At 43.8% G+C, this 11,184-nt stretch overlaps 1 pseudogene; it reads right to left on the bottom strand.

Annotated features, from left to right (window-relative positions):
• Positions 1–312: 312 nt before the first annotated feature.
• Positions 313–11,184, bottom strand: part of LOC128244364 (hemocyte protein-glutamine gamma-glutamyltransferase-like) — a 35,078-nt pseudogene continuing 24,206 nt past the window's right edge.

Raw genomic sequence — 11,184 nt, 5'->3', positions numbered from 1 at the left:
CCGGTCATGTTTCAAAATCGCACTTTTATCAACGATATGTAACAATGTTAAAAGAGTAGACTAAAACATGGCTACCTTAATGTCATACATGTATTATGTCTTTGTAGAAAAAATCGGAGAAAAAATAACCTTGCACAGATATCAAACAAAGATGTATTAATAGGCGTATAACAACAATGTAAACTTCTACAAAATATTCACAATGTAAAATTCTATGACACACTCACAATGTAAAGTTCTATAAAAATAGTGTCTGACAAAATATCGTAGTATTCACAACTGTAAAGATTGTATGGCCAGGGCGCCCCTTAGGACCATCGTCGGCCACCGGGGTTCCTCAAACGGTGCTTAGGGCAGGATTGTGATGGAAGTGGACCCAGAGATGTCCGCCAGGGTCCTACAGTCGAAGCTGAACTCCACCGAGTGCATCTTGATGCGGTTTGGAACCAGCCTGAACTTCTTTTCGAATAGACCATTCGCTGGAACATCACTGGAATCGAAATTTTTAGAATTTCAATTACAAAAAGTGTAGTAATTACATTATTTCCCAATAATCTCCGGTTCTTTATCTGTTTGATTACTAGGTCGACCTAGCGTTTATACTCTATGTTCTGTTACATTTTTACAGGCATATTTTAGAATTCTGTTCAATCCTATAAATCATTTGTATTTACCCACTTCTCATAGCATCTAAAAATAAGAAGGCTCACCCGACACTTTCGTCCTCGATGTCCTGGAAGGCGTCGCTCTCCATCGATATCTTGCACTCCACGAGCGGTCTTGGGAGTGGGTTGGTGAAGGTCACTTTAAACTCGACAGGCTTGCCAAGTTTACATTCACTGGGACCCTGTTGATTTGATGAAATTAAAGCGAAATATTTTGTATTTTGCAAAGCAGGCGTAAAAGGAGCGAGGGTGAGAGTGGTCTAGTGGTATAGGTGTCCGCCTCTCACCCAAGAGGTTGTGGGTTCGATCCCCACCAGGGGTACTTTCTCATAGCTTCTCCAAAAAAGGACACAGTACTGGTTTCTGCCCAGGAAACGGACTCGAGAGTGATTCTATAAGCTATCAGCTTTCGTCACAATCGAGCTAAAAAAAATTAGTATAAACCAAAAGGAGCGACATACTTTTTACGAAATTTGATTGTACTTTACTCAGTAGGTGCATAGGGTGCAACGTTTGACTGTACTTTGCTCAGCAGGTGCATAGGGTGCAACGTTTGACTGTACTTTACTCAGCAGGTACATAGGGTGCAACGTTTGACTGTACTTTACTCAGCAGGTGCATAGGGTGCAACGCTTGACTGTACTTTGCTCAGCAGGTGCATAGGGTGCAACGCTTGACTGTACTTTGCTCAGCAGGTGCATAGGGTGCAACGCTTGACTGTACTTTGCTCAGCAGGTGCATAGGGTGCAACGTTTGACTGTACTTTGCTCAGCAGGTACATAGGGTGCAACGTTTGACTGTACTTTACTCAGCAGGTATATAGGGTGCAACGCTTGACTGTACTTTGCTCAGCAGGTGCTTGCTCAGCAGGTACATAGGGTGCAACGCTTGGCTGTACTTTGCTCAGCAGGTGCATAGGGTGCAACGTTTGGCTGTACATTGCTCAGCAGGTGCATAGGGTGCAACGTTTGGCTGTACTTTGCTCAGCAGGTGCATAGGGTGCAACGTTTGGCTGTACTTTACTCAGCAGGTGCATAGGGTGCAACGTTTGACTGTACTTTACTCAGCAGGTGCATAGGGTGCAACGTTTGACTGTACTTTGCTCAGCAGGTACATAGGGTGCAACGTTTGGCTGTACTTTGCCCAGCAGGTACATAGGGTGCAACGTTTGGCTGTACTTTGCCCAGCAGGTGCATAGGGTGCAACGTTTGGCTGTACTTTGCTCAGCAGGTGCATAGGGTGCAACGTTTGGCTGTACTTTGCTCAGCAGGTGCATAGGGTGCAACGTTTGACTGTACTTTACTCAGCAGGTGCATAGGGTGCAACGTTTGACTGTACTTTCCTCAGCAGGTGCATAGGGTGCAGCGTTTGACTGTACTTTACTCAGCAGGTACATAGGGTGCAACGTTTGACTGTACTTTACTCAGCAGGTACATAGGGTGCAACGTTTGGCTGTACTTTACTCAGCAGGTGCATAGGGTGCAACGTTTGGCTGTACTTTGCCCAGCAGGTGCATAGGGTGCAACGTTTGACTGTACTTTACTCAGCAGGTGCATAGGGTGCAACGTTTGACTGTACTTTCCTCAGCAGGTGCATAGGGTGCAACGTTTGACTGTACTTTCCTCAGCAGGTGCATAGGGTGCAGCGTTTGACTGTACTTTACTCAGCAGGTGCATAGGGTGCAACGTTTGACTGTACTTTACTCAGCAGGTGCATAGGGTGCAACGTTTGGCTGTACTTTGCCCAGCAGGTACATAGGGTGCAGCGTTTGACTGTACTTTACTCAGCAGGTACATAGGGTGCAGCGTTTGACTGTACTTTGCCCAGCAGGTACATAGGGTGCCGCGTTTGACTGTACTTTGCCCAGCAGGTACATAGGGTGCCGCGTTTGACAGTACTTTGCCCAGCAGGTACATAGGGTGCAGCGTTTGACTGTACTTTGCCCAGCAGGTGCATAGGGTGCAGCGTTTGACTGTACTTTGCCCAGCAGGTGCATAGGGTGCAGCGTTTGACTGTACTTTGCTCAGCAGGTGCATAGGGTGCAGCGTTTGGCTGTACTTTGCTCAGCAGGTGCATAGGGTGCAACGTTTGGCTGTACTTTGCTCAGCAGGTGCATAGGGTGCAACGTTTGGCTGTACTTTACTCAGCAGGTGCATAGGGTGCAACGTTTGGCTGTACTTTACTCAGCAGGTGCATAGGGTGCAACGTTTGGCTGTACTTTACTCAGCAGGTGCATAGGGTGCAACGTTTGACTGTACTTTACTCAGCAGGTGCATAGGGTGCAACGTTTGACTGTACTTTCCTCAGCAGGTACATAGGGTGCAGCGTTTGACTGTACTTTACTCAGCAGGTACATAGGGTGCAACGTTTGACTGTACTTTACTCAGCAGGTGCATAGGGTGCAACGTTTGGCTGTACTTTGCCCAGCAGGTGCATAGGGTGCAACGTTTGGCTGTACTTTACTCAGCAGGTGCATAGGGTGCAACGTTTGACTGTACTTTACTCAGCAGGTGCATAGGGTGCAACGTTTGACTGTACTTTCCTCAGCAGGTACATAGGGTGCAGCGTTTGACTGTACTTTACTCAGCAGGTGCATAGGGTGCAACGTTTGACTGTACTTTACTCAGCAGGTGCATAGGGTGCAACGTTTGGCTGTACTTTGCCCAGCAGGTACATAGGGTGCAGCGTTTGACTGTACTTTACTCAACAGGTACATAGGGTGCAGCGTTTGACTGTACTTTGCCCAGCAGGTACATAGGGTGCCGCGTTTGACTGTACTTTGCTCAGCAGGTACATAGGGTGCCGCGTTTGACAGTACTTTGCCCAGCAGGTACATAGGGTGCAGCGTTTGACTGTACTTTGCCCAGCAGGTGCATAGGGTGCAGCGTTTGACTGTACTTTGCCCAGCAGGTGCATAGGGTGCAGCGTTTGACTGTACTTTGCTCATTTACTCAGCAGGTGCATAGGGTGCAGCGTTTGACTGTACTTTACTCAGCAGGTACATAGGGTGCAGCGTTTGACTGTACTTTGCCCAGCAGGTGCATAGGGTGCAGCGTTTGACTGTACTTTACTCAGCAGGTACATAGGGTGCAACGTTTGACTGTACTTTGCCCAGCAGGTACATAGGGTGCAACGTTTGACTGTACTTTACTCAGCAGGTACATAGGGTGCAACGTTTGACTGTACTTTGCCCAGCAGGTACATAGGGTGCAACGTTTGACTGTACTTTACTCAGCAGGTACATAGGGTGCAGCGTTTGACTGTACTTTGCCCAGCAGGTACATAGGGTGCAGCGTTTGACTGTTCTTTGCTCAGCAGGTGCATAGGGTGCAGCGTTTGACTGTACTTTGCCCAGCAGGTACATAGGGTGCAACGTTTGACTGTACTTTGCCCAGCAGGTACATAGGGTGCAACGTTTGACTTTACTTTGCCCAGCAGGTACATAGGGTGCAACGTTTGACTGTACTTTACCCAGCAGGTACATAGGGTGCAGCGTTTGACTGTACTTTACTCAGCAGGTGCATAGGGTGCAGCGTTTGACTGTACTTTGCCCAGCAGGTGCATAGGGTGCAGCGTTTGACTGTACTTTGCTCAGCAGGTGCATAGGGTGCAACGTTTGACTGTACTTTACTCAGCAGGTACATAGGGTGCAACGTTTGACTGTACTTTGCTCAGCAGGTACATAGGGTGCAACGTTTGACTGTACTTTACTCAGCAGGTGCATAGGGTGCAACGTTTGACTGTACTTTGCCCAGCAGGTGCATAGGGTGCAACGTTTGACTGTACTTTACTCAACAGGTACATATGGTGCAACGTTTGACTGTACTTTGCCCAGCAGGTACATAGGGTGCAACGTTTGACTGTACTTTGCCCAGCAGGTGCATAGGGTGCAACGTTTGACTGTACTTTGCCCAGCAGGTACATAGGGTGCAGCGTTTGACTGTACTTTGCCCAGCAGGTGCATAGGGTGCAGCGTTTGACTGTACTTTGCCCAGCAGGTGCATAGGGTGCAGCGTTTGACTGTACTTTGCCCAGCAGGTGCATAGGGTGCAACGTTTGACTGTACTTTGCCCAGCAGGTGCATAGGGTGCAACGTTTGACTGTACTTTGCCCAGCAGGTGCATAGGGTGCAACGTTTGACTGTACTTTGCCCAGCAGGTACATAAGGTGCAACGTTTGACTGTACTTTACTCAGCAGGTACATAGGGTGCAACGTTTGACTGTACTTTACTCAGCAGGTACATAGGGTGCAACGTTTGGCTGTACTTTGCCCAGCAGGTACATAGGGTGCAACGTTTGGCTGTACTTTACTCAGCAGGTACATAGGGTGCAACGTTTGGCTGTACTTTACTCAGCAGGTACATAGGGTGCAGCGTTTGACTGTACTTTACTCAGCAGGTACATAGGGTGCAACGTTTGACTGTACTTTACTCAGCAGGTGCATAGGGTGCAACGTTTGACTGTACTTTACTCAGCAGGTACATAGGGTGCAGCGTTTGACTGTACTTTACTCAGCAGGTGCATAGGGTGCAACGTTTGACTGTACTTTGCTCAGCAGGTGCATAGGGTGCAACGTTTGGCTGTACTTTACTCAGCAGGTGCATAGGGTGCAACGTTTGACTGTACTTTACTCAGCAGGTACATAGGGTGCAGCGTTTGATTGTACTTTGCCCAGCAGGTGCATAGGGTGCAGCGTTTGATTGTACTTTGCAAACGTGAACTTTGCAGAGTCTGAACAATAGGAGCGACACTTAATTGCACTCTGTAGGATATGCGTAACATATGCGCAATTGGGTTGTACTATGTAGAGCCGGCGCAACAGGAATTTGTTATTTGTAGAGCAGGCGAAATAGAAGAAAATTCAATTTCACTTTGTAGAGTTACATTATGCACAATAAAATGATTTTTGTACTGTTTTAAAGAAGGCTGATAGGAAGTGAAATTTGTTTTGTTTAATTTATACAGTAGTGCAATGGAGGCGGAACTTGATAGCTCTGTGCGTTGCACTAGTTGATGCAATAACCTAGGTCGGAATCATTCAGCGACATGATTGTAATGTGACTTGTCGAAAACATACGCAGCGAGTTTAATCAACATCATATATGTGACCAAAGAGATTAACAACACAACTATGTGGTAAGTTTAAAGACCTGAGAAAATGCTACCGTATACACATCATGCATTCTGTGGCAACCCTAGTGAATGCACAATATTAATACTATTGGCGGTGATGATTTACAAGTCAAGGCTGGCCTTATCATATTTTATGTCTTAATATTATTATTTCTTTTAACGCAGTGTACCTTCACATCAAGGTCCGGTCGGCGGAAACGGAATTCGTGTGTCGTAAAACCCGGCTCATACTTGTCTTCCGAGAGGTTCGTGATGCGGGCGTTGGCCACGATTTTAAGGCTTGCAAGCTCGATAAGATTGGGCAGGTACTTTTCTACCTTCAATGTGTCTTTCCACGTGTAGGCTGTAAACGGATCATGTATTGGGTTAGTTTATACTTATAGTTATCTAAGCTCGGTTGTGAAGGCAGTTTCCGAACCACTGTTGCAAAGTAATCGCATTTAGAATACAACCTGCATTTACAGCCATAGAATTGCAGATAAGCAATACAAATTTCTAGGCTTTATCGTTAAGAATTTCAACGCTCGAGATTGTTTTAATGTTCGCCCACTGCCACTCATCCGATACACACTCCCTGCGCCAGATTTTGCGTTGACAATGTGTCAGCCAATAAAGTCGTATCGTTAGTCAGTTGGATGACCTGACTTTTAATGATTAAGATGGGCTTGTTTGCTACGCTCACTCCGCCCATTATTACTCATTAAGGTTTTAACTCATTTCATCTAACTTTTACTAAGGTACATGTGTTTCTTGTGATACAATTTTACCAATTGTGGAATTATTAAAAGCAGTATATACCTTCAAAACACCAAATCTTGCCTACTGCACTGTGAATTATCTTTATATTGCGTAAATCTAGCGGAGTTACATGAATGTGTTGTTTTTTTACTACCCCCAAAACACAAACAAATCATTATTGCACTACATCTTAATCACCTGAGTACTAGTATTATTCAGAATTTAGAATTCTGTCAAGTTATTTAGTGTTGTATTGTTACATGGAGTTAATTGTACTCAATTCGATAATGTGATATACGGGATACTTCGCAGTATGTTTCACCGAGTGAGCGCCATAAGCTATATTTCACCGAGTGAGCGCCATAAGCTATATTTCACCGAGTGAGCGCCATAAGCTATATTTCACCGAGTCAGCGCCATAAGCTATATTTCACCGAGTGAGCGCCATAAGCTATATTTCACCGAGTGAGCGCCATAAGATATATTTCACCGAGTGAGCGCCATAAGCTATATTTCACCGAGTGAGCGACATAAGCTATATTTCACCGAGTGAGCGCCATAAGCTATATTTCACCGAGTGAGCGACATAAGCTATATTTCACCGAGTGAGCGCCATAAGCTATATTTCACCGAGTGAGCGCCATAAGCTATATTTCACCGAGTGAGCGCCATTAGCTATATTTCACGAGTGGCTTGTTTTGATGTTCTCTTGTATTGTCCCTGGATCTTACATTGTCCAGGTTTCACGACCTGAGAATCGAATCGCTTCCTGTAAAATACGTTTCCTACAACTCCCGTGTAGGATTGAGCGGCCACATCGATGGACGAATACTTTATGTTCTGGGGCTTGTCCCTGGTGTTCGTGACCACGAGCTCAATGTCAAGGTCAGAGCCAATCATCACCTCGTTGCTGTGTTTCAGCTTAAACTTCAATTCCTGAGGAAGAGAAAAAAAGCTTTCAGGCATCTGCAGTTAAAATATGTAATTCTGGCTCCAGATCATTATTGAAGATGTTATAAAAAATGCGTGGTCTTTAAAGCTGCACCCTCACAGATTTACTGTTTTGACAACTTTTTTATTTTTGTCTAGGAATAAGCCAATGTTTTAGTAAATATCTGAAAAAACAGTGATATAAGACTGCTGATAAAAGATCAGATCGCATTTTTTCATATTAACGTTCGAAAATTAATGACCAGCGTTACCAACGCTATAAGGAAAAATGAATAAAACATCATTTTTTTTATCATAAATATGAAAAACGGAGATTTTTTGTCAGCAGTCTAATACCACTGGTTTCCATGCATTTCCCCCAAAACTGACTCGTTCCAAGAAGACAACAAATACATTTTTTTTCAAAACGTTCAATCTGTTAGAGTGCAGCTTTAAGATAAAGAATTAAGTTATGCTTGCATGCATGATAAACATACATTATCTTCCCTGTCCTCGTCATAGGTGCCAACTTTTGGTGACTTGGCGGTCCTGTGCGCCATAATCACAGCGCGACGCTCCTCTTCAGAACCTATAAGGTCGAATAAAATGTTTGTGTACTATTTATTATATCTCAATTGCAACGAAAGTCTGTGGCTTAAATAGAATAGCGCATGAATAGGTAATGAAAAGTGGAGAAATTTTAATTCGATTAACAGTTACTGATCGCAAGTTCATTGCTAGTGTAATTGTATTAAATGGAACACGATTTTGGCTGAGGACGTGTTGACTATTTGCTGTAGATAAAGTATGGTAGGGTAAAAAAAATCCATTTTCTGCGTAATTATCAATGTCCATGTATTCCCCTCGGTATTCACAATAACGTTGCAATCTTATGAACGTTTTTAATAAAATGGTATTTTAATTCGCACTATTTTAAACCGCATAACACAAAACGTCCTATTTTGTGACAAAGGTGCATTAATTATTTTAACATATCATGTCAAAAAGTAGGTTTTCGGATCCCTGATTTTGATTTGCGGTACCTTAAGTCTGTAGGCCTGCGTCCTACAGCCTAAAACTAAAATTCCGAATTTGCCAAAGTCCAACTCAGATCGAAAATAAATATTTTCAGATGTATTTGGTACTAATGTCTTTCTCTTTTCGCACTTATTATATTATCATTTTATATAATTTATGTATAGTCACTAATTTTTATCGTATTTTGTTTCATGAAAGCATATCTGCTTGGCTGGCTTTAGTGATGGATGGGATACCTCCCCCCCCCCCCCCCCCAAAAAAAAAAAAAAACCTTAAAGGTTTGAAGCGTTGATTTAAACATAATTTATTGCTTTTTTCTTTCAATATCATCATCATTTACATCAATGGAATAGTTTACACAAAAAGCAAAGGGTTAAGACACAAGTTCTTAAAACATTAGCGACGTCTTCCCCATATAGCGTGGGTTTGAACCGTGCATACCTTCTCTGTACTTGTACAAGTGTGTGACGTCAAAGCGGCGGATCTTGGGCATATCCCTGCTAGTCAGGCCAGGTATCATGTACGGCTTGCCGTCCGGGATTTTCGTACTGATTTTCTTCCCAATTCTATATGTATTTAGAAGGAGATATTTACATGAACACTTAGGCTGGCATAGCCATTAAGTTCTTGGACAGTTATAAAAAACAATCGGTCCGCAGAATTAAATTACCATGTAATAAGAAACTGAGACCTACGGCGACAACCTTTTATATGCAACTTTTCATTAATATTTTAGTCGTAGCTTAAAACATCTTAAATCATGGGTATAACACGGATGGTAACAAGTGGACTCAAAACAAATATAATACCATGATAATTTCAACTTGTGACTAAGATGTACAACTCAATATATAAAGTAGTTCAACAGGGCATATACAGTGAACACGGCCACTAAACAATGTTTCGGTCACTCATATTTTAAAGTTAGGCCAACTGCCACACGTACAATGTTTCGGGTAACATATATTGCCTTGGTCACTCAAATTTTAAATTCAAGCCGTCTGCCACACGTACAATGGTTTGGGTAACACATATTGTCTTGGCCACTCAAATTTAAACTTTAGCCGGCTGCCACACGTACAATGGTTCGGGTAACATACATTGCCTTGGCCACTCAAATTTTAAACTATAGCCGGCTGCCACACGTACAATGGTTCGGGTAACATACATTGCCTAGGCCACTCAAATTTTAAACTATAGCCGGCTGCCACACGTACAAAGGTTCGGGTGACATACATTGCCTTGGCCACTCAAATTTTAAAGTTAAGCCGGCTGCCACACGAACAATGTTCGGGTAACATACATTGCCTTGGCCACTCAAATTTTAAACTATAGCCGGCTGCCACACGTACAATGGTTCGGGTAACATACATTGCCTAGGCCACTCAAATTTTAAACTATAGCCGGCTGCCACACGTACAAAGGTTCGGGTAACATACATTGCCTTGGCCATTCAAATATTAAAGTTTAGCCGGCTGCCACACGAACAATGGTTCGGGTAACATACATTGCCTATGCCACTCAAATTTTAAACTATAGCCGGCTGCCACACGTACAGTGGTTCGGGTAACATACATTGCCTTGGCCACTCAAATTTTGAAGTTAAGCCGGCTGCCACACGACCAATGTTTCGGGTAACATACATTGCCCCGGCCACTCAGATTAAAAGGTTAAGCCGGCTGCCACACGTACAGTGGTTCGGGTAACATACATTGTCTACGCCACTCAGATTTTAAAGTTAAGCCGACTGCCACACGTACACTGGTTCGGGTAACATATATTGGCTTTGGCACACAGATTTTAAAGTAAAGCAGACGGTCACACGTACAATGGTTCGGGTAACATAAATTGCCTTGGCCACACAGATTTTAAAGTTAAGCCGACTGTCACACGTACAATGTTTCGGGTAACATATATTGTCTTGGCCACAGAGATTTTAAAGTAAAGCAGACTGCCACACGTACAGTGGCTCGGGTAACATATACAGTCTTGGTCACTCAGATTTTAAAGTTAAGCCGACTGCCACACGTATAATGGTTCGGGTAAAATATATTGCCTTGGCCACTCAGATTTTAAAGAAAAGCCGACAGTCACACGTACAATGTTTCGGGTAATATATATTGTCTTGGCCACTCATATTTTAAAGTTAAGCCGACTGCCGTTCGTACAATGGTTCGGGTAACATAAATTATATTGTCTCGGCCACTCAGATTTTAAAGTTAAGCCGGCTGCCACACGTACAATGGTTCGGGTAACATACATTGCCTTGGCTACTCAGATTTTAAAGTTAAGTCGACTGCCACACGTACAATGGTTCGGGTAGCACGTATTGTCTTGGCCACTCAGATTTTAAAGTTAAGCCGGCTGCCACACGTACAATGGTTCGGGTAACAAACATTGCCTCGGCCACTCAGATTTTAAAGTTAAGCCGACTGCCACACGTACAGTGGTTCGGGTAACATACATTGCCCCGACCACTCAGATTAAAAGGTTAAGCCGACTGCCACACGTACAATGGTTCGGGTAACATATATTGCCTTGGCCACTCAAATTTTGAAGTTAAGCCGACTGCCACACGTACAATGTTTCGGGTAACATACATTGCCTTGGCCACTCAGATTTTAAAGTTAAGCCGACTGCCACACGTACAATGGTTCGGGTAACATACATTGCCTTGGCC

This window comes from Mya arenaria, chromosome 8 (genome assembly GCF_026914265.1).
Source record: "Mya arenaria isolate MELC-2E11 chromosome 8, ASM2691426v1".
NCBI classification, from domain to species: domain Eukaryota; kingdom Metazoa; phylum Mollusca; class Bivalvia; order Myida; family Myidae; genus Mya; species Mya arenaria.
Note: the sequence above shows the minus strand (reverse complement) of the source record. Positions and strands in the feature narration are given on the sequence as shown.